The 24990-nt window shown below is 43.7% G+C and overlaps 1 protein-coding gene across 9 annotated transcripts in view; it reads left to right on the top strand.

The window, feature by feature from the left end:
• LOC310692376 (poly(rC)-binding protein 3-like) overlaps positions 1-24990 on the top strand; it is a 256230-nt gene that overhangs the window by 85895 nt on the left and 145345 nt on the right. For 2 of the 9 annotated variants that reach the window (XM_083473296.1, XM_083473293.1), the window contains exon 1: positions 12787-13066. The exons of the other annotated variants lie outside the window; for them this stretch is intronic. The gene's annotated coding sequence lies outside the window, so the exon portion shown is untranslated. Of the gene's footprint in view, positions 1-12786; positions 13067-24990 lie in introns of those variants that run through there. 9 annotated transcript variants of the gene reach the window in all.

Below are 24990 nucleotides of genomic sequence, written 5' to 3'. Positions count from 1 at the left end.
GTAAGGGAAGCAGAAAAAGGCAGCAATGGTATTTCCCAGGGCAGAGCTGCTTGTTGCTCTGTGTCTGTTTCCCCCTGAGGGTTTTTCTTTTATTACGTGAAGCGAGCTTTCACAAGGATGAGGGGACTGTTTAATTCTTTCTTTCCTAGCAATGTATCTGTTTAAAATAGACCACCCCTGGCTCTCTTTCTCTCCAAGGGTTAGAAGGTAGGGGGCCTGTAGCTGTTATTTCTCTAGGAGAAAAGTGGCTTGTGGTTTTGAACAGCTAGAAAGGAGAGAAATGAAGGGGTAATAATAATAATAGCTGTTATTGTTATTATTATTAATTTTTTGTATCCAACCTATCAAACTTGGTTGCCCCAGCCCCTCTGGATGGTTTCCAACAGAGTACACAAAAGCAGCAGCAGCAGCAGCAACAACAACAACAACAGAACATCACAGATTAAAAGCGTCACAGAAGCTTTACCTGATAAAATTAAGCCCCTGAGGGAAAGAATCACTAAGCTACATGGAACTTATAGTTCCCCTCTTAACTTATCTCACTTGGATCCCATCCACTCTAGTAATATATATGCCTCATACAGCCCAATAAGTGACATTTCATGTTGAGCTTCTTTTGAACTTAGCAATAGATGAAAGTCACTATAGTTGCATGCAAACATTTTTGACCGTCTTTTTGGATGTGTGTGTGGAGGCAGGAGGACTACCTGTGACTGTCTTTTGTGGAGTGTTTGAGACCTGGCCCAACACTTTCCTCTCCTCCCTGTCATGGGGAGAACAGAATGACCAAACTGGGAGAACCACACATTCAGATGCCTGCGAAACCTATCCTTTTGGTCATTAACTTCCCTCCCCAAAGTTACAGGATTGGGGAGAGGGTGCGCCAGCAGGGGTGAGGAACCTCAGGCCCCGAAGTCCATCTCTGGCTCTCAGAACTCTTCACTGCCCATGCCCAGGCCATGCCACTCTCCTTAGGCCACAGAGCCCTCACAACCCTGCTCTACACCTTCCTCTCGTGTTTTTGCCTGGCTGGAGTGTGGTGGAAGATGGAGAGTTGTGTATGTAGAAACCTCTGGCTTTTGCATGGCTGAAACATGCCACACTATACAAGGTGAAAGAGGCATATATTGATCCACCTACCTCTTGCCTCTGTCCCTGCTCACCACCAGCATGCGTTTCTCCACCTCTGAGCAAGAAGGTTGCCCCCTGGTCCAAGTCATGCTCCCCCCGCAGGGAAGAAGAGGGAGTGATGATCAAATCAGGAATGGGGTGGGGTGGGGCATGAAGATCAACCTTATCCAGTGGTTGAACTGGGAATCAAAGGCCATTGTGGGTAGGAAAGGGACCTGCTCTGAATTGCATGAAGTGGCTGCAGAGTCCTGGAGACCCCAGAGGGCAGCCCCCGCCATTTCCTCCCTAGGAGTGGGAGGAGGCCGGTTGCACCTTCTACTCACTGAGAGGCTGCTGTGGAGCTGGCACTGGGAGGAGCTGCTGAGGGGACAGCAGATCTGGCCTCCAAGGAGCGTGCCACAGCCGTTGTTGCCACTACAGCAGCAGCAGTGGGTGATGCATTTCTTGGGGGCATTCCTTGCTGCTCCTGTAGTTCCTGGCTCACCTTGCCTCATGTATGGGCTGGTCCTGCCAGAGAGGGTTCCCAAGCAGACCTCTTTTCAGGTTCCCTGCTGCATGCACTCAGATGGTTCCTTTTCATAAAGGCAGTACAGTGGTACCTCAAATTAAGAACTTAATTCGTTCTGGAGGCTAATGGGGCCTCCTGCTGCCGCCGCCGCACAATTTCTGCTCTCATCCTGAAGCAAAGTTCTTCACCCGAGGTACTATTTCTGTTTTTGTAACCTGAAACGTCTGTAACTTGAAGTGTCCGTAACCCGAGGTACTACTGTATGTGCTGCTTCTGGCACACTAGTGCTAGTTGAGTAAGCAAAGTTAAAATATTGCTGGCTGTGAATGTGAAATTATTGGTAGCACTAGGGTGGTAAGAAAAAGCTAAGACAGTTGGACACCTTATAGTGCAAAATTATATAATTATAAACAATAGACTCCAGCAGTTGAGCTTGACAGCAGGAGACTGTTATTTTGCAATCATATCTTCAAGGCTCATTAGCTGTGGATTTACACACTAAATAAAAGCTTTTCGGTGGCTAGAATCTGTAGTGGCATTTTATTCAGATATTTATGCAGAGATCCACAACTGTCAAAATCCATATAGCATTGATATGGTGGTTGTAAGGGGGCGTTCAATATGCCCCTGAGAGTGCAATGCAGAACATTTTAGAGTTTAAACAAATCCTATGTCTAACTTTGTGTACAGTATGTAAAGGCATGTATAAAATTAGGTGAACCCTATATAAAGCAGGCGGCACAGTTCTGAACTATAGGATTGTAGAAAAGAGATTCAAAAGGCATGGAGCTGTTATTTTAGCTTTCTTCTGTAAATGCCATTAAAATGCTTGCCGAATGCAATGTTTCTTTTCCATCCTTGCTCTAGGATTCTTGGTGGTAGAGGTATCAATTCAGAATTTAGCATATACGTGTATCTGATGTTATGCATCATAGCACCACTGTATAAATATAGGTAGATTTTCTGTTGCCCAATGCTAATCAATTTAGTACAAACGCAGGGCTCATCTTATCCCCTTGCACATGTGCACAGTGAATGGGGGACATTGCCTTTACTGGAGGGCCTTCTGTTTCACCATTGCCTTCGGGGAGGCCTACCCATCTCTTTCATGCAAGGATCATGGGCCCCAGCAGGCAAGCTATTCGTCCTTGGTAATGCTCTAGTAGGGATCCCCAAACTTTTGGGGGCTCATGGGCCACATTTGTAATTTCAAGGCAGTGCCATGGGCTCTGTGAGCTTCTGCTGTTTTTGTACATAATATTGTATGCACATGCATTGTTAGAGTAATTGAAGTGAATGTATAGGTAAGTATATTGGAGGACTTAAGGTAAATGTTAGGTGGGAAGGGTGAGAGAGTTTGGAATATTAGTAGTGAGTGGTGATTGGATGGGAGTCTTCAAAGGTAATCTTAGTGATTGAGGTGAGACAGTTTGGAGTCAGTTCAGTTGAGGATGGAGTTGGAGTTTGGATAGTGGGTGGTAGATGGATGTGAAGCTGGCTTAGTTTATTGGAATAGGATCAGTACTGTAGTAGCCATTGTTGTATATGTCATAAAGTAACAAATGAGATAAAGAAAAACTTAAAACATACACTTATGCGCACCAGGTAATCATAAAACACTTGCTGTGTGATTCCTCTTGGAATCAAGTAACTTACTTGGAGAGAAGTGGACCAAGCTTAGCTAAATGGAAAGTATCAACCAAGTGAGGATAATTCGAAAAGACAGACAAAAAGGAGCTAAAGCATGAATAGATCTTTTTAAAGAAATAAAAATAAAATAGATGTAAAAGTTTGATGTGCATAAAATGTTATGTAGAGGTTTGCATTTGCAGAGAACTGTGGCAAGTGCAGAAGGTGCCTGGGCAGCTAAAGCTGCAAAAAGAAGGCCGGAGTCTTTGTTTTAAGGTTAGGGAGCCTGAGTTTCTCACTCTCAGAAACTGCCATTATATTGAACATGCATCTTGCTTATCTGAGTATCTGAATCTGTCTCTGGAACCAGAAAGAGAATAGTGTCGATTCAAGGAAAAAATGGATGCCACTTCTGAGCAATCGCAAGCTTCCTGGGTCTCATGTACACGAGACCCTCCAAATGTCCCTATTTTCCAGGGACAGTCCCAGATTTACAGAAGCCGTCCTGATTTCTGATCTGATCCCAGAATGCCCCACTTTTCCTCAGGACGTCCCTATTTTCATCAGAGAAATGTTGGAGGGTAGGGAGTTATTTGACCCTGCAGTCAAGGAGATAAGTAACCTTTAGAAGACATTTGAAAGCAGCCCTGTACAGGGAAGTTGTTAATGTTTAATGTTTTATTATGCTTTTATATATGTTGGAAGCCACCCTGCGTGGTTGGGGCAACCCAGTGAGATTGCCAGCAAATAATAATAATGATAATAATAATAATAATAATAATAATAATTAATATGGATAGGATGTCCCTATTTTCATCAGAGAAATGTTGGAGGGAATATACACAGCTGTCTATGCCTGACAAGTTGTGGCTGCTTCCAAATGCTTTTCAAAGGCAGCTCCATTTGGCATTACTGTAGCCAAGCTGTATTGGTTTCATGCATAGATGACAATTGGGTTCCAGACTTCCTGAAATTCAATACATATCATGTACATAGTCATTCAACTTTTAAGAGAAATGCAATGTTGCTTACTTCAATGGAACAGGATATTTTAAATAGGCTTTAAAGGACTAGAAATATCTCTGACAATATATTTCAGGCCAGCAATTTTCAACAGTGCTGACTACAGCATTGTGGGGGGGTTCAGGAACATCTCCAAGGTCTTGATCAGATGAAACCCTGAAATAAAAGGAACCAGTGACAGAAAGAAAGAAAAAATACAGAAAAAGTTGTGCGGCCTATAACATATTACAGACAAAACCCTTGTGCACTTGAAATACCCTTATTTTCACACTTACAGTAGGATCATGGCCTGAAGTGGACATAGGCATTGACATGCACATACACATTTGCATGTTGCCGAAGACTCTTGTATTTAATAGATGCAACTTAAATCCAGTGGCATGGATAGTTTTTGCATGGGGCAAGCATATATTATTGAAGCATATTATTAAGAGAACAAAAAACAAACAAAGAAAGAATTGGCTTAGCTTCATCAGCTTGGTCTGGTCACATGATTAAAAAGGCAGAGAGTTTTTGTAAAATACTTCTATTTCTATTGTCTACCAGTTCAAAATGAATTGCACCAGTTCCAGTATGTTAGGGCAGAAAATGAGACTGTGCTGGACAGTTCCATCCAGTCAACCCCTCTTGGAATACGATATGGGGAGGGACAATTCTGGTGGTGTGACTGAATTCCTGGCTGAGCTATCAGAAATTAGTTCCAAATGAAATAGGTAGTCCTCACCCGAGGATACTAACGCTGTTGAATGGGTTCCCACTGATAAGATGAATGGAAGCATTTTTAAAGATGAAATTGGGTATCTGGACAAAGTGGAAGCAACAAGCACAGAGCCTTAAAGGAATTGGGGCTAAAACTGTTATCATGGAACATAGCAGGTTGGTGTTCAAAGCAGGATAATAAACAGATGATGAACTTGTTGTTGTTTGGTCGTTGAGTCGTGTCCGACTCTTCGTGACCCCATGGACCAGAGCACGCCAGGCACTCCTGTCTTCCACTGCCTCCTGCAGTTATTTTGAGCAATTTGATATTATTCAGCTACAAGAAAAATGGCACAATGACTCTATAATGCTTAACGGATACAAATGACAGCCACACCCTCGACAAAAGGCTGTAGGGCCAGTGGGGGTCTAGCATGTTTCATCTCCGCAAAGTTGAATGCAACTACAACAGCCATGATTCCATGTAACCCATTTGCAACTGCTGTCTTGGTTGTAGTTTTGAATGTATGTCTATTGCTGATTAACATCTACATACCCCCTTGTCAAAAAGAAATCTGTTGTAAATACTATCTGGACAGACCTAGAGAATTATATACAGTGGTGCCTCGCAAGACGAAAATAATTCGTTCCGCGAGTCTTTTCGTCTTGCGAAGCACGGTCCGTCGCAACTGCGCCTCTTCAAGCGGCTTTTTAAAAAAAGCAAGGCGTTTTCGTCTTGCGAAGCAAGCCAATAGGGAAATTCGTCTAGCGAAGCAACGCAAAACCGAAAAACCCTTTCGTCTAGCGAGTTTTTTGTCTTGCGAGGCATTCGTCTTGCGGGGCACCACTGTAGAATCCCTGGAATCCTTACATACTACTGCAGTGTTTATCATTGCATGGGATTTTAACAAACGTATGTGAACCAACAATGTAAATTTGTACACCAATTACAATCAGATTCTGGAACCAGATATTTACTTAGCCAGAGGTACCTCCCATTTGTCCAAAGATCATAAATGTAATTATTTAGGGCTTTGTTTAGCCCAAGTTGTGAGGCAGAGGGACTTGTTAATATTAAACGGTACAATAAAGGGAGACTGGCCTGGGGAATATACCCACTTTACAAAGCATGGAGGCAGTGTGATAGATTATATTGCAATCTTGCAATTTGCATATAAGTTTGTCATTGAGTTTGAGTTAAGCAAGGTTGTACCCTAGTTCCTGCACTGTTTAATTTATATATAAATGATATTGTCCAGAGTTCAACATCCCCAGAGTCTCACACCCCTAAATTGGCCACAAAAGCCACCTCTATATTATTATACGCAGATGATGTGGTACTTCTATCTCAAACAAAAGTGGGCCTGAAAAGATTGATGAGGGCATTCTCAGGATACAGTAGTACCTTGGGTTAAGAACTTAATTTTTTTCTGGAGGTCCGTTCTTAACCTGAAACCGTCCTTAACCTGATGTACCACTTTAGCTAATGGGGCCTGCTGCTGCCACTGCGCCGCCAGAGCACAATTTCTGTTCTGAGAGCCAGTATGGTGTAGTGGTTAAGAGCGGTAGTCTCGTTATCTGGGGAACCGGGTTCACTTCCCCACTCCTCCACATGCAGCTGCTGGGTGACCTTGGGCCAGTCACACTTCTTTGAAGTCTCTCAGCCCCACTCACCTCACAGAGTGCTTGTTGTGGGGGAGGAAGGGAAAGGAGAATGTGAGCCGCTTTGAGACTCCTTAAAAAGGGAGTGAAAGGCGGGATATCAAATCCAAACTCCTCCTCCTCCTCCTGAAGCAAAGTTCTTAACCCGAGGTACTACTTCCGGGTTAGCAGAATCTGTAACCTGAAGCGTATGTAACCCAAGGTACCACTGCACTGCCAAAGAGAACAGTTGGCTGTGAACTACAAGAAAACTAAAGTCATGGTGTTTTCAAGAAACTATAGGGCCCATGGATGGCATATGGTTAATCAGTTAAAGTGTTTAAATGCCTCAGCCTTACTTTTCAGTCAACAGGGTCATGGGGAGCACATCAGAAATATGCAAAGGAAAAAGCTTCTCAAAGGGCCAAAATTCTGACATGCTTTTTCCATATGAAAGGTGGCAATCACATATCATTAGCACTTGAAGTTTTTAAAGCTAAACCCTTAGCGCAGTTACTTTATGGGCCTGAGCCCATTTGGACAGGCGCTCACCTTGGATCTACAGACGCTATTCAGTCTGAGTTCTTAAGGCAATTTTCCCCCTGTTCCATCCTGTGTTCCAAATGCTTCATTGTGTGTGGAAGCTAATCTCCCCTCTGTTGAATTACAGATTTGGTGTAGGACATTTAATTATTGGCTTTGGCTAAATTTAAACCCTACCAGTCTACTGGTATGATTATTTTTCACCTAGTCATTAAGAAACATTGACACCCTATTTGCAAAATTTAACAATTCCAAAATACAGACACACTTTAACTTATGCAAGATTAAATACACTGCCTTCAGCTGTACTTGAGGGTTGATTTCAAAAAATTCCGCTGGAAAAATGTCCATGTGAAGATGGCAATATTGAATATTGAATCAAGCTTCTAGCTTGCACACTTTATAAAGATTTGAGGAGTGATGTTCTTACTCCTCTGCTACTATCCATATCGGGTCGCTCAACCATTGCTACTGTGTCCTTTCTTCTAGCAGATCAAGATAATCAGGTGACAGGAAAAACTGCAAAATTTTTAGCAGGGGCAGTTAGAATAAGATCTATTATTTGATTTTTGATGTAAACCTCCAGATGTCTTTTGCATAGTTAAGTTTTTACCTCTCTTCAGTACATTTTATTTTATTGCTATGGCTAGTGGCTGATTAAAATAAAGATTCTTCTGATTCTGATTCTACCATTCAGTCACAAAGTAGTGCTATCAAATAGCCTAAAAAATGCCAGTCCCTCAAAAATCATTTCATTTGACAGAGCAATTAAAAAAGAGGAAAGTGGAGAATAAGCTGTGATCAAGTCTTACTTGAATATTTTATCAGAACAGCAGAGTGAGATTATTGGTACTCTGCAAACTTTCTACATAAAGGAAATCTTTAAACCACCACCCTACATTCTTATGTTGTGGCTACTGAAACCAATCATTTAATACCAGTATGAAATAATGCCCAGGGCTGCAACATTTGTCAAATGAGTCTTAGCTATGGATCATAGCTACCTGAATCCCTGTTTTATATAGCTGACTCTGAAAAGCATTGCTAAGATCTGTATAATGCACTGGTTTATATGTATGTAGAACTATCTTAGTGGCATCCCAGCTTTTTCTGAACTCAGCAACTAGAGATTTAAGATGCTCAATTTGGTGTCACAATGAATTTTTTCTGCTTGGGATTGAAAAATACTTTCAGGAGTGAAAATGGGGCAACATAAGTGTCACTGAGAGTCATTTCCCCCTCCTCTTTTAAGAGCTACGAGGGGCTATCGTCCAAAGCTGTTTCTTTAAAGGATTATATGCAATTCAGGTCAAGCAACACAAAGATATATCTGCAAAGGAGTTGCTGCCACATGTCCCTTTAAGCTTGCTCAAATCCATTGGAGGTTACTAGAGTATCAGTAATGACCATTTAGTGAAGTTTATACAGCCAAGGAGAAATGCAGCTGAAGTGCTGATGCTACAGAAATACAGATGTGAAATTGAATGATACTTGTCACTTAAGGAAAACTTTCTAGGAAGGAGACAGGAGAGAAGGGAAACGCTCTGAAAATGTTTTAGCTTGAGGGTTAGATGTTTCTGCTAATTATGTGGAATGGTATGATGAGGTACAGGGATGCGGGTGGTGCTGTGGAGGAATGCGGGTGGCGCTGTGGTCTAAACCACAGATCCTAAGGCTTGCCAATCAGAAGGTCGGCGGTTCGAATCCCCGCGACGGGGTGAGCTCCCATTGCTCGGACCCAGCTGCTGCCAACCTAGCAGTTCGAAAGCATGTCAAGTGCAAGTAGATAAATAGGTACTGCTCCAGCGGGAAGGTAAACGGCGTTTCTGTGCGCTGCCGTGGTTCGCCAGAAGCGGCTTAGTCATGCTGGTCACATGACACAGAAAAACTGTCTGCGGACAAACGTTGGCTCCCTCGGCCTGTAAAGCGAGATGAGCGCCGCAACCCCAGAGTCGTCCACGGCTGGACCAAATGGTCAGAGGTCCCTTTACCTATGTTGAGGTACTATTGTGGCTCTTCTACAAAAGGTGATGACTACAGTGTAAGAGTTGGAACCTTTCTCTCCGCTAAATTTTTTTAAAGAGAGAATAGACTCCAAAAACTATGATGTGCTGATGTATCTTCCTTTTCCAAGCAGAAATAATTATGTTTTCTGCCACAATACCATGGTGAATTGCGCTGTGTGAAAATATGGTAAGACAACCCTCTCATGGTTATTAGCAAACCTAACCGTTGCTGTTGCAGTACTTCCTAGCACTGACTGGTATTGAAGGAAAGCTTTCCAGGCCTTAGAAATAATTGTATTGACCTTTTACAAATGAGTTCCCTGGCAATTGTTTCTAATTGCCCCAGCTTTGAATTTGCAAAAAGGATTTAACTTGCTGGTGACAAGCTTTATTTTCTCCCCTCTCAAACTTAATTAATCAATCCTGTAAATGACTAATTAGACACGTGCCCCCCTTCCCCTTTTTAAAATTGAGGTATTGTTTTCCGCCAAAGCTTTTTTTACCCAGCAGGTTTCTCTACAGCTGTATGAGTGCATGCATGCTTCATAATTATAAAAATTAAGTAATCACCTCATTTGTAAATTAAAATTGAGGCTAAGCAATTGACTCAAAAGTTTTGCTTCATTGCAAAAAGGCCTACTAGTATCCACCCAGCTGTGAGTTTACAGTTCTCATGCTTAAGATTTAATTTAAATTGTGTTGCAAATTGACTTTGCATAATTTTAGCCTGAAGTAGCCTGTACAGTGCTACCTCGAGCTACAAACGCCTCAGGTTACAAACGCTTCAGGTTACAAACTCTGCTAACCTGGAAGAGTTACCTCGAGTTGAGAACTTTGCCCCAGGATGAGAACAGAATTCGTGTGTCAACGGTGCAGTGGCAGCAAGAGGCCCCATTAGCGAAAGCACGCCTCTAGTTAAGAACAGTTTCAGGTTAAGAACGGACCTCTGGAATGAATTATGTTCGTAACTAGAGGTACCACTGTATCTATTTCTGGAAGACATCATTGTTCACACAAGCTGGTATTATTACTTAGTATAGTAATTTATCCTTTTGCTTTCAGGAGCCTTTGACCATGTTAGACATTTTTTCTGATCATGTTATTGCCAGTTAAAGGCTGCAACCCAAAACACAGTTACCTGGGACTAAGTCCCATTGATATCAATGAAGCTTGCTTCTGAGTAGAAATAAGACTGTAAGAAAAAGAGGTATACATAGCACATGAGTTGTTTATAGTATTGTGATTGCTATCGATTAAAGAGATGTAACTGGAACTCCAAAGAATTCTTTCCTGGTCACCAGCTTGGCCTGGGTCCTAGGGCATCCTTCTTCCCTCACATACAAGTATACATCCCAGCCACTTTCTGGGAAGGTGTAACATGGCCTCTTGAATCCTCATTCATTCCCCAACAAGAACAGCAACAGAGAGCATTCATAACTTTCTCTTTTTCCACCTCAGCTACTCCCTACCATGCAGAAGTCAAGGTGTAGAGAAATGGGAGTGGCAGGCAAGATGCTTAAAGGGGTATACTTTGGAAAAGCCTCTGCTGCTGTTCATACTGATGTGGATAGAGGATGAAATAATCTTTTTATTAAGTTGTGTGTGGGAATGAGCTGATGGGTGAAGCCAATGTTGCTCACCAGTGAACACTTGCTTGGTTCAAAATAGGGTTCCTATTAAAAATTAGTTGCTGTGAGGCAGGCTAAAGTTGTTACTGGCTTTGAAGTGACTGTAATAATATTTGTAGTCTTCCCAATTGACATTTTTAGTGGTATGCAGAGGATTCTTCCAAATGTCCCAGTGACTTCACAGCCTGTGACCCTTATTAAGGAATCTTGGCTCCGTATCCTGAACAGGAAAATTGCTAGGTGTGGTTTTTCTAATAATGAGAGAACAGCTGCAATCCCTTCCCCTCTTACTATACTGTGGCTAGAAAGAAAAGCTTTTCCTGCATGTGTTACGTGGGGTGAGAGAGATGAGAGGCAGTGACCTAATGAAGTTAAGAATTTGTGAATGGGAAAATGGCATATATTTGGCATATATATTCTGTGCCAAAATCAATGAATTAAAAATCTAAAATAAAATGTCGGAATGGCCATGTTATGCCAGACTAAGGTCAATCTAGTCCAGCATTCTGCTCTAAGTGGCCATCCAGATGCGTCTGGAGCTTCATAAAGAGGGCATGACAGTGATGGCCACCCCTTGCTATTTACCCCACATAGTGACATGCTACTTCTGATTATGGAGGTTTCTGTTATTTACAATTGGACTGCAGGAGAAACTCAACTTAGTTCACATTTAAAAGTGAATTTGCGTAATTCATACTCTCCAAAACAACATGCAAACCGAAATACAGCCGTCCTTCAAAATCTGTATGTCTCTGAATTTTGCAATAAATATTTTTAATAAAAGGGCACATTCTGCTCATGTAAAAACACTCTGATTCCCAAACCGTCCGCAGGACGGATTTAGAAGGCAATTGGGCCACATCCGGCCCATGGGCCTTAGGTTGCCTACCCCTGGCTTATTGCATTAAACCAATGGTGGGAAACCTCAGGGCCAGGAGCCAAATGCAGCCCTGCAGGCCTCTCTACCTGGCCCTCAGGCCTTTCCCTGCAGTACAGCCCCTGCCCAGCCACACACCCTTCCATCTGGGCCATGTTCAGCACCAGTCCTGCTTTGCATTCTCCTTGAGTGCTTTTGCCTGGCTCAAATGTGTCCTTGGACCCTGATAATGCCTCTTACTTGCCTGGATGGGGGAGGATAGAGAGGGGCATGTGTGAGTACGTGAGAAACTAGCCTACTGTTCAAAGATAAAATTTACATCCATTGCTACACACAGTATCCATAGCTCAGTTGGTAGAGCATGAGACTCTTAATCTCAGGGTTATGGGTTCAAGCCCCCTGTTGGGTGAAAGATTCCTGCATTGCAGGGGGTGGACTAGATGGCCCTTGTGGTTCCTTCCAACTCTATAATTCTCTGATTTTTTTGCCTTTGCCTGCACCTACCACTGGAATGGCCCCTAGAACGTTGCCCAGAAGAGAATGTGGTCCTTGAGCTGACAAAGGTTCCTCACCCTTGATCTAGCTCAATGTTCTGTTTCTCCCAGCAGCCGCCCAAAGACCCTAGAAGTCCACATGGATATCTGGAATTCAGAGAGGAACTCATTTTGTGCATGGAGATTCCATTTAGCTGTCATGACTAACTGACCAACATTTCCTGATGTGGACGGTAGAAAACAATAGGACAACAAACTTGCAAAATAGCGGAAAGCACATGCATGTTCAGACCTATCTGCAGCAAGGGATGAATGCTTCCATTCCCTCCATCCTGCCTGTGCTGTGAGATCAGGCTGGGCTCTGTCTGCCTCACTGACTTACTCATGAGTAACTTCCACTGCTCACACAATTCAGCCTAGGTCTGTATGAATGAGAATCCCTTGACCTGAGAGGAGGGAATGTTCTTGGGCCTCTCTGCCTGTCCTTCTCATCCAACTGCCACCATAGTGCTCATTCTGGAATCTGATGGAGCCTGAAGTGGCACCTTATCCCATGCTTGTGGGTTTCCATGGTGAGGAGCCAGAAACATTCTGACCTCAGCAGCACAGGCTTTTGTTTCGTTAGCATTCAAACACAGGCTCCCCAGACTGTTGGTACTCGAAATAACGTGACTCCAAATGGTCTTCAAGTGCCCTCCCACTAGAGGCAGAGGGGTGCAGGAGCTTGTTTTGTAGCTGCTGGGATTCACCCAGCCCCTTTAAGGATGGGAGGTTAAAAAGGAGTCCACAGAGGCCAGAAAAATGGAGAAGAGGACAAGAGGGACAACACCTTTGGAGGAAACTCTCAGGAGGTACCTACCTGCACAATAGCCATGGTTGATGATGAGGTGAGGCTGTAAAACTTGCTGTATGCAACTGGCTAATGTCAAAGACTGGGACTATGGCCATTGGTTTGTTTAAGGTCTTCATAGGCCGTGTTTCAGGCAGAACTCACAAAGCAGTTCTTGTAAAGTTAAAGAAGGGGCTGGTGCGATGCTGTTTTCATTGGGATTATCTGTATGTTTAGATACATGTTTATATACATGTTTTAATTCTACAGTTTAATTGTTTTTTAATTATTTCCCCCTATTTTTAAGTGATTATTGTTTTTATCTGTAAGCCCCCCTGAGTCCCATGGGGGGGAGTGGGGGGTATAAATATATAATAATTATAAAATAATAATCCCTTCCACTGCCTTGTGTGATATCTTTGGAAGAGGAAAAGTGAAGGAGTAAACCCTACACAAATCTGGAATGGAGCCCCTAAGACAGTGGAATGGCGACTTGTATGCCTCCTTCCAGCAGCTCCTGCAGCCAGGCTGGCGCCAGACGTCTTGCTCAGCTTTCCTTTGGAGCCCAGCAGTGAGGCTAAGAGGGGGAGGGGTCTTGTATTCTGAGCATCCCGGACCCCCATGCCCCAGGGAGGTCACTTTGGTGCTGCCAGCACAGAGGTTTGACTTCACCCTCAAAGGCACCCGCCATTGTCTCTCAAGACAGACAGATGCCAACAATATTAATCACATTCATACGGTTGAATGAATATCTGAACTGGAATTTGAATAGCTGGAGAGATGGCTGCTTAGTTGACAATGCTGCATGCAACAAAATATTAGCAAAAGTGTAAAAATACATTGTTTTGTTTCTTAAGTGTCACTGAGAAGTGTTTACCATCTACCATGTGTGAATGTGAGGCCCTGTTATGGTTTTTATTTATTTGTTTGTTTGTTTGTTTGTTTCATAAGATTTATACTCAGTTTGGTTGTTAAAAAAATCCCCTCAAAGCGGCTTACAAAAAGATAAAACCATAAAAAGGGGGGGAAACGACAATACACTAAAACAGTGGTTCCCAGTTGGTGGTCTGAGGACCCCAGGGGGTCCACATAATCCACCCAGGAGTTCCATGGCACTGTCATGTTTTTGGGGGGCATAGGTAAAGGACCACTGGATGGTTAAGCCCAGTCAAATTTGACTATGGGGTGCGGTGCTCATCTCTGCTTTCAGGCCAAGGGAGCCAGCAATTTGTCTGCAGACAGCTTTCCAGGTCATGTGGCCAGCATGATTAAACTGCTTCTGGTGCAATGGAGCACCATGACAAGTGCCAGAGCGCACAGAAACTCTGTTTACCTTCCCACCGCAGCAGTGCCTAATTATCTACTCGCACTGGTATGCTTTCAAACTGCTAGGTTGGCAGGAGTTGGGACAAAGCAATGGGAGCTTCCCTCGTTGTGCAGATTCAAACTGCCAACATTTTAATCAGCAAGCCCAAGAGGCTCAGTGGTTTCGACCACAGCACCACCCACCTGTGTCCCTTGGGGGGGGGGGCAGGGCATGCATGCTCTTGCTGAAATTCTTATTTTTTTGCCAAGACCTCAGTACTTAAGTGAGTTGCCACATCCCCAGTTCTGAATCACTTTGCAAGGGCACTGCCATAGGCCACAGTCTGCAGATGTCTGGGATAGATTTTGCTTTGCTTCAGGCTCGACTTCCTCCTTGCCCCATATATGCATGTGGAGCTGTGTGACTGAATGGTTTTGAAACGGAGCTTCACTGTGTTAGCAGTTGCACCTTGATATTGTGCCTTACTAATGGGGCTTTGCACACAGGCACGGATGAAGATGTCGTTCCCCATCCACTTTGAAAGCCTCTTGTCTCGAGGTACAACAAATTCTCAAAGGAGCATGTCTGATAGTGTCACAAAGAATAGTCTATTTTTAACAATGCCATTGTGGGTGTATGAATTATTTATGCTTATGTCACGCTGTGGCTGGTATTATGTTCTGCTTGCAATGCTGCATAGCATCTTGAACGGTGTAGCTGAGCAGCACACAGAATATTGTAGATCAAGTGATACCTCTTGGTTTTCATGTTTGGAAAACTGATTTCTGCTGATTGGCGTGTGGGGGCTTTTTTGCGGGTGAGGGGGCTACTGTATAAGATGGTCACAAATCATGAATCTAGTCTGGTGTTGAAGTCTGGGCTGTTTGGCATCACAAAAGGTGAAAAAGATCAGGCTATTCATACTAGCTGAAATTGAGGAAAATTAACCATATTACAATCATTCCCAAATTAGTCATCCTTCCCCCAAGGATGTGTAACACAGTTAAGAGCCTGTGAAATAAACATGAATGGCTAGGTGTGAATCTAACATGATTTTGGTCAGTCGTCCTCGAAGGCCTCAGTCGCTGCTCTTTCTTTCCTCTTATGTGGTTGTTCTCCCTCCCATTTCATTTTAGAGCTACTCTCAGCATTGTGTCTGTAATGCAATGCTGTGTAGATGTTCATGTTCCCATTTGCCTTTCAGTTATTTAAGTTGCTCATATTTTCAAGTAGTGGTGCTTCGATGCCTGTTTCTATTGCACAATACTGATTTTTTTTTAAAAAAAAAGCAATATCCTATATACTAAACTCGTTATCAAAGTGTGGATTCTTAGGTAGGTAGGCCAAAATCCATCCACAAAACAGGGAGTTATCCATAGGTTTGCAAAAATACAATATATACAGGGGGAGAAAACCGCAAATGGCTCAGTGATGACTAACATTGTCCAATGGGCATGGAATGCTGAGCAGCTATTTGAGGATGGGGATGGAGGGCATGGCATAGCTGGCAAGGCCAAGTGTCTTTTGTGTGTGTGTGGGGGGGTGTTTCTCTCTCGAAAACATGTATTCTTTCATCTGAGTAGTTGGGGGGACGGACAAGGTTTAGGTTTCATTTAAACAACAAAAACAAACCTATGAAGGAGTCTGTGAATGTGCTTGACCTGAAATGCTGAATATCAGAGAAATCTTCCTGACAGTGCAATTTATTTTCCTGTGCAATTATCTCCCAAGAGATGTGCCCTCCAAAACCCTATTGATTGAGTCATTTAAAACTAAACTGACCAAAATTCTGATAAATGTCCAGTAGACAGGACTGTTACATTTTGAAGAGGGGGGGGGGGCTGAATGATGTGAGTCTGTAGGTTCTTAATAGTTCTTGACAAAATGACTCCATGAATAATATCCTCTTTAATATCAAGGCTGCAGTGTGTTTTCTAATCAGTGTGGTTCATTTTCTGTGTTACTTGTGAACGAGATGAATCACGTCTTTGGGGAGATCTCACCAACCTTTCATCTCTTTCCCTGGGGAACTCCTGTGAAACAGGCTCCCCTCTTACAGGCAGACTTGGCAGACATGGCGAAAGGCTCCTCTCAACATTTTCTTGACACAATAATAGTGCATTGATTGCAAATTTATTTTTGCCATTTCTTCTGTGATGCTTCCCCAATGCTACCACATTGTTGCAGTACAGAGGCTATAGGACAACAAGAGTGGGACAAAAATAAGCCAGAACATTTGTGGGATGAGTTACGGGATTTCAGCAGGAAGTCATGGGATGTGCACTGATTAGAAATGAGGCAGTCTGACCACCCCAAAAGTTTCATCCGCACAAATGGTGTTGAAAGCAATGTCATATATGGCCACCCCAATAGTATTATGAGCACAATCACAATCTATTAATCACCTGATAGCACCATGATGTCAGGTGACTCAACTCCTGAGTCTTTCCTTTATTTCTTTGCAACAGGTTTTTGGAGGGGATTTGTTTCAGGTCACATTTCAAGGTGACTCTATGGAAATCTGCACATTGTGAAACAATAGGAGAACCAAAATGCAGCCATCCTTTGAAATTTGCACTTAGTCAAATTTGGCAAACCAACCAGTGTTTCCAAAAATATATTAGTGGAAGTATGCATAAAAATGAATAATTGTTTAAAATAACACCAAAATTAATGCTACTCGAAAAAAATGCTTGCAAAAATGTGTATATTAGTTGAAACAACATACAAAAATGTATTAAGAGAAATTCACACCAAAATGCTGGTGGATTTTTATTTATTTTAATTACAGTTGTGGGCTGGAGGTTCCCCACTGTTGTTCTAGGTCAGGGGTGAGCAAACTTTTTCGGCAGGGGGCCTGTCCACTGTCCCTCAGACCTTGTGAGGGGCCGGACTATATTTTTTTTGTGGTGGGGGGATGAACGAATTCCTATGCCCCACAAATAACCCAGACATGTATTTTAAATAAAAGGACACATTCTACTCATGTAAAAACATGCTGATTCCCAGACCATCCGTGGGCTAGATTTAGAAGGCGAGTGGGCTGGATCTAGCCCCCGGGCCTTCGTTTGCCTATGTGACAAGGAAATCTACTAAAACAATACATGTAGATAGAAACTTCTCTCTAGCAAGGCTACATTTGACAGATCTTCATACTGGCCTGCAGGAAAACACTTTTATTTTCGCCCATTTGCAAACATAGCATGTACTTTAAATTCTCTGGATGCCATACTGTTGCCTGGTCCATTCCTCATTCCCAAGGAATGCAGAAATTGTCTACCCTCATCTACACTGGTCAGTTACAATGTTAAAAACAAGTTATAAAAATGTGACACCAGAGGGCACTGTAGAGCAGTGATCTGTTGTCAATGCAAAATTGCATTGAGAGCTATCATACGTTGGTGTTTTTTTGAAAGCGTTTTTACAAATCAGGGCTGCCTAAGTCATGATATGATCTCAGGGAAGTTACAGTCCAGACATCAACATTTTGCTGCCAATGAATGGAGACCTGCTTGCAATGGCCATTGTGCTTAATTCTGCTACTGGAGAGTAGGTTCTCTCATCCAAACCTCTCTCTCTCCAACATTTACTACATAGGAAATCTCTGAGAACCCAGTGCTGATGAGAAGTAAGACTCTCTCCAACATCACTAACATAAAGTAAGCACTATAATGTGCTCTTGTGTCTGCTCATAGATGCTATTTGTGTCCTCTGCATTCTAATTGTCCTGCCTGTTTCATCATCCTTGATATCTCAGTAAACCAGGAAAGTTGGGCTCTTCAGCACAGGAGAGTGTGTTTGGGGGTGATCCATTGATAGTGCTTTTCATCTCACCATTCCACAGTGAGATCGTGGTTTCAAATGAAGCATCAGCAGTGTCAACCAGAAACTCCATGAGAACATTCAGGATTTCTTAGCTTCCAGGGGTGCCTCACCCCTGTTGAGAACAGAAGCAGCCAATCTCCACTGAATTCCTCATCTCAATGGGGCTTGTGCAGGGGAATCTAACAATGGATTGTGTCCTCCCTCCCCGGGATTTTTGAAACTTGAATTTTCAAAAGTTGGCAGGTTTGAACATGAGAACCCCTTCAAATAACTCCCCTCTTCTGGCTTCGTGATATATGCAACATAAAACCAATTCTAAGTAATACATATCAAAATGACACCTTACAGTATTTTTGCACTTAGAGAAAAGGCTCTTGATAGGATGCTTTGCCCCAGCTCCTCTTCCAGCTGCAATGAGTGAGTTTCAGGAATGAATTCCAGTCTTCTGAATTATTCACCAGGCCAGGGATAGGGCACAACCCAGCTATCAAATATACTACAGGTTTTATTTTCAAATATCTCCTCACCCCCAGAACTGACTGCTTATTACAGCGGGGGGGGGGGGATAGGAACTTTGGCTTTAAAGGCCATGTTAGGAGTTACTTTTAATTTAGCAGAAAATGATGGTCTTGGAAAATTTTGTTTTCAGACTTTTGGGCACCAAAAGGTATTTCTTTCCCCCACCCCCACAAAAAATGTTTCCAGAAACTTATCACTTTCATACCATCATTTGGCTGCTCTTTGCCGCCTAAAGTACAGCTTTGATGCACTTGTTCCACAGTGGTACCTTGGGTTACATGCACTTCAGGTTACATACGCTTCAGGTTACAGAGTCCGCTAACCCAGAAATAGTACCTCGGGTTAAGAACTTTGCTGCAGGATGAGAACAGAAATTGTGCGGTGGCAGCAGAAGGCCCTATTAGCTAAAGTGGTGCTTCAGGTTAAGAACAGTTCCAGGTTAAGAACGGACCTCTGGAACGAATTAAGTTCTTAACCCGAGGTACCACTGTATTTGTTGAAAATATTGTCGTCTTCTTCCTAGTATCATGGTGGTATCCTAGTATCCAGTAGCATGCATATGCAATCAGAGTTTGGAGGCAAACCCAGCCACATGGGCAGGATAGAAATAAATGATGATGATGATGATGATGATTAGTGCTGAAGCAATATCTGCATTGACCAAGGTGGGTTCCAGCAACTTACCTGACACATGTCTAACAGATGGTTTAATGGGGCAGGTGAAACAGGGAAGCTTGTAGGCATGGGCGGCAGCGGGGGGGGGGGCACTTTAAGAGTTGCATATGTTCAGCAATATACGAGGCCCTTGTTTTCCAGGCCCTTCAACATTGTCAGTTTATTTCCAGACAATCCCAGGGCTACCTTCATTACCAAACTCTTAACAAGGATCGGTCACAGCTTGCTGCTATATTCTCACAGACTAGCAGCTAAGGGAGTTGTGACTTGCTTGTATCAACCAGAACGTGTGATATTACCTATAAAGAGCCTGCACCAATGTTTTTGTCTGGGTCCTAACATATATTGTACATAGCTTAAATATAATTAAAATGTGTGAAAAGTTTTCATTAAAAATGTAAGTTTACTTAAAAATAGCAAACAATATTTACATCAGCAGTTCTCACACTTCCCCCCAACCCACGACCGCTGGAAAAGTGGCTGAAGCTCTTGGCAGATTTCCTAATTATTTTTTCTGTCTGTTGCAGCAATTGTAATGCACTGTGCTGGATGCAATATGATTTCTCATTGCATTTTTACAGACATGCCACAGACCACCTGAGTGGACCAACCGTTACTGCTTTCATTCTGAAATTAACTTTCCTTGTTCTGAAATTACACCATGTTCTGCACAGGTTCTTTGTCTTTTCTACTGATTTCCCAGGTAGCTCCTTTAAGAAAAACCTACACATTAATGGTATAGCAGTACTCCTACTTTTTGTAAACCTCCTTCTAAATATCTTTTGCAAGCATTAACTTAGAGTCATCTGGCACATCCGGCAACTTTTCTGTCTTACCAGTGGCCATAAATACATTCTCTATACTGAACTCATTTTCATCTTGTTTTCCCCATCTACAGTGAGGGGGGGGGAGTATTTGATCCCCTGCTACAGCACTATGCCCTGCTATGTGCATGGGTGATGTCAGCGCGCACACGCCAGGGGTGTGTGATGATATAGTGCACACATGCCCCGCAGAGTGCACATGCGGCTGCACTGGACTTTGTGGGAGCCTGGCCCCCTCATTTAAAATGTTGTGGGGGCCATGGCACCTATGGCCACGGGAACTTGGCACCTATGGCCTGGACACTATTTTGGAGGTTTGTTGTCATAGGAATGCCAGAATACTATGCATATACGAATCCTCTAAAGGTTAATTACATTAAGAGAATGAGTGGCTCAAGGTTACTCTGTGAGTTTCCTGGCTCTGAGGGTTTGAACTTTATAGGTCTCCATAATAGCCCTTGTCCAACCATATAGCTACTCTGTTATGCCAGAGGTGCCAACTTATGAGAGCATTTTTGGAGTAGAGGGAGAACGTTGTGCGTGTGACATCAGGGTGTTGGTAGGAGCTGGGGGAGGAGCCAAATGTGCTGGCTGTGCAACTTCAGTGGCTGGTGGATCCTCGTCCACCTCCTCCTGGTACCGCTGCTGGTGGGTGGCTGCTTTGATCTGTCACGGCTAAAATGGCCGCTGTTTCTTTAGTGTGAATAAAGCTGGGTCAGCATGGCTCAGCGGCTTGCAGCAAGTTGTATATATAAGTGAGAAATGTTAGTTTGTTACTGAGGCTGGTGTTTGCGTTGGTTGGTTGGTTAGTGCTGGTGTGTATAGTTATTCTGTCGTGTTTTGCACAAAGACTTTTAAGAATAAAACTCTGCAAGGATATTCTCGTGGACTCTTTTTGTGCCAACAAGGGTCCGGGGACCAGGCTGAGGAGACAAAGGGAAGTCAGAACCCTTTCCTTCTTTTTTTTGCTTTTTACAAACACTGACATGATCCTCCTTCCCTTTCGCAGTAGGAGGAGGAGGAGACACACTTGGCTGCTGGAGCTGCACTGCGGTTGACTCTGTGCTTTTGGAACATTGGGGTTCCCTGGTCCCGACCTCAAAAATATAGGGGGGTCAGAAAGGACTCAGCCTCCTGTAGCTGGTGCTCCTGCACCATACTAACATTATGGAACATCTACTTTCAAGTTTCTTGCTACAATTAGGGGGGAAACAGCTGGGAATTTAATGGCTGCCTTGTTATGTGTATGCACATCCTCCGCTTTCCCTCTTCTCTATCCTTACTCTTGTATCAGTTCATTTTTTTAGGTTGTGAACCTACTGACAGGATCTATTGGATTAAATTATGATTTATGCAGCACCTGGGTTTTTAGAAGTTTAAGAAATAATAATCATAGAATCGTAGAATCATAGAATTGGAAGGGATTCCATGGGTCACCTAGCCCAACCCTCTGCAAGGCATTAATCTCAACAAAGCCTATGGCACCCAGTTTTCCCAGACCATCTCCCATCCAAGTACTAACAAGGCCTGACCCTGCTTAGCTTCTGAGATCACACAAAATAATGATAATATGTTCACAAACTTTATATCCTAGAACAGGGAGCTCTTAGTCCAGTTGTCTAGTCTACCCAGCAAAAGATATGCTCAGGTTCCTACCTATTTCCTCAACTCAGTTTGAATCCAGAAACCTAATCTGCAGCCTTTTAAAAATCCCAGTGGTGTTACTTTAATTAAAACCATAAAGAACCACACTCTGAAACAATAGCATTTGTGACTACCTGCGAAGTGCATTCTGTCCTTATTTGTTGCATTTCTCCATGATGGTCATTTATTTTCAGCATGGAGGCTGCTGGAGCTGTGTCCTGCCTTCACAATTATATTAAAACAGGATAGGTTTCTTCTCCATAGGGCATTTACCATTTAGAATAAATTGGCTTTGGTATAACAAATTATGCTGACGTTTTTTCCATATGAGTGAGATGTATGCTTGGTTGTCTAAATGTGCATTTCACAAAAATAGCAAGTCAAGTATTAAAGACGGGTTTGCAGTAAGAGCTAGGTTATCATAAATGTTACAGCTTATGGCTGCTTTACAGTATTTAAAATAAGCAGAATTTCGGTTTCAAAAGGTTGCATTATTGGACAGCAAACTCCCAATATTTACAGAATGATAAATCTGACTTACCGTATTTTCCGCCCCATAGGACGCACCTAGGTTTTTTGGGGGGAAATCAAGGGGAAAATTTTTATTCTCCCCCCCCCCGGCAGCCACCCCCAAGTTAGAAGAGGGAGACGGAGCGCTCTGTCTCCCTCTTCTGCCTTCAGGGACAGCCTCCCTAGCCTCCGTGGGGCAGCGGCTTTCCTGCTGTCCCCCGAGCTTGTGGGGCTGGCAATGGGGAGAAGCAAGCTTGCTTCTCCCCACCGCCAGCCTCCAAACCAGGTCGGGGAATAGCGGGATGGCGGCGCTCTGCCTCCCCGCTGTCCCCCGAGCTTGTGGGGCTGCCCGATATCTGCCCAAAGCCCGGGGCGCGCTCCGGAGCGTGCCCCATGCTTTGGGCTGCAGGCTGCCTCCCTCAAGCCTTGCGAGCCCGGCGGGAACTCCTGCCGGGCTCGCAAGGCTTGCGGATAGCTTCCTGAAGCCTGGAGAGCGAGAGGGGTCGGTGCACACCGACCCCTCGCTCTCCAGGCTTCAGCGAAAGCCTGCATTCGCCCCATAGGACGCACACACATTTCCCCTTCATTTTTGGAGGGGAAAAAGTGCGTCCTATAGGGCAAAAAATACGGTAACTTGGAGAGTATTGATACTGAGTTTTTGTTGTTAAATCAGACCAGCTAATACTAGTTTTAAGCAATATGTTCCTCAGTATACGATCCTGTACTTTCTTTTGGTAAAAAAAAGAGGTGCTTTTCCTCCCATCTTGATAAACGTGTTCCTGGGTGCCAGCACAGCATGGCTGCCATGGGCTGCACACACAAAATGGCTCTGCAGGGCCTTTTTCAGCCGGAACTCACTGGAACTCAGTTCTGGCACCTCCCAGGTGGGTGTCATTGCCATAATAAGAGAACAAGGGAGGATTCGTGGTGAGTTCTGGCACTTTCCCCCCATCACTGGTACTCAATGAATATTATCACAAAAACACATACTGATCCAATTCCACTTCTTCATGTGACGTCCCAAATCCTTCGCCCACTTTTTCATAAGGTTACAACATACCGGTACTCAGCGACACTCTCAGATCTAATAACAAGAATATATAAAAAAATCTTTGCACGGGGGATTTGAACTCAGTTACTTTTCTCCCCCATTTGATAATATTTTCTACACACAGATAATGGGGTATTTCTTGCTTGAAAGTACTGGAAGCACGAAGGTATTACACCTCCCCTTCTCCTCTCTTCATAAACTGGAATGTTTTTGACCGTTTACCAAATTTTCAGGACTATGTAGATTGTGATATATCCATATTGATACATCTCTTGTCACACCTGAAATGTGATGGTTCATTGTTTAAAAAGATGTGCATTGTCATAAACCAGGACACAGACTTGATCTTGACTGCTAGAGAGAAATAGACTAGGAGACATGGGCACAGCAGGGGGGTGTGGGGGGGAGCTGCCCGCCAATCAAGTAAGTAAATAAAAATACTTAACTGACCATTTGCATCGCAGATAAATTGGTTCTGCAACCTCAACATAAAGCCTGCCCCCCCAACAAATCCTGGCTACACCCTTTTAACAGAACTGTACTCAAGTTTATTTATTTTTATAATTATTATTTTTCATGGTACCATATTAAACCTTTTACAGTGGTGCCCCGCAAGACGAATGCCTCACAAGATGGAAAACTCGCTAGACGAAAGAGTTTTCCGTTTTGGAGGTGCTTCGCAAAACGAATCTCCTATGGGCTTGCTTCGCAAGACGGCAATGTCTTGCGAGTTCCTGCTGGGTTTTTCCCCCTCCCCCCCCTTTTCTAAGCCGCTAAGCCGCTTATCAGCTGATCCGATCAGCAGATAAGCCGCTAAAAGCAGCTAATAGCGCTAATCCGTCAATGGGCTTGCTTCGCAAGACAAAAAAAACCGCTAGACGAAGAGAATCACAGAACGGATTCTTTTCGTCTTGCGAGGCACCACTGTATTAATTTCTTCTTCTTTTCAATAGTTTCCTCAGAGAGAAGCCAGTCATTTATTTAATGAGGCCTGCTTAACAGCCTGATAATAGGATGCAATATTACAGCGGTGGTGAACCTATGGCACATGTGCGAGAGTGGGTATGCGGAGCCCTCACTGCTGGCATGCGCGCCATTGGCCCATCCACGCTATTGCTTTATTCTTTTTTCCATTTGTGCTCCCGCTGCTCCCCACGCTACTGCGTGCATCCACTGCTTACACCCTATAGGGCAGTGTTTCCCAACCTTTTTTGGGCAAAGGCACACTTGTTTCATGAAAAAAATCTCGAGGCACACCACCATTACAGCCCCGTGACGTCAGCGCGCAGCGTCACTCCGGGAGGGACATGAATTGCTAGCAAATTACATAATCACCTCCTTGAGGGCTGGCTCATCTTCTCCGAAGGCAGAACCCCATTAATTAACAGCACAGACTCACACCATAGCCAAGACGAGGGGGGAAAACCTCAGTCATGCACAGTCATGCACATGTGGGGGCTAAATGAGGACGAAGACCGGGCAGAGAGCAGGGTTCAAATCACCCCACCTGGCCAGGACAATCCCTAGGTGCTCCCTTGGGCCACTCGCCTGACCCACCTCGCAGGGCTGTTGTTGCGAGGATAACACGGGGAGAACCACGCGCGCCCCCGGGAGCTCCATGGAGGAGA

This window comes from Podarcis liolepis, assembly GCF_965112155.1.
Source record: "Podarcis liolepis genome assembly, chromosome: 13".
Taxonomy (NCBI): Eukaryota; Metazoa; Chordata; class Lepidosauria; order Squamata; family Lacertidae; genus Podarcis; species Podarcis liolepis.
The sequence above is the reverse complement of the archived record's forward strand: the minus strand, read 5'-3'. Positions and strand labels throughout refer to the sequence as shown.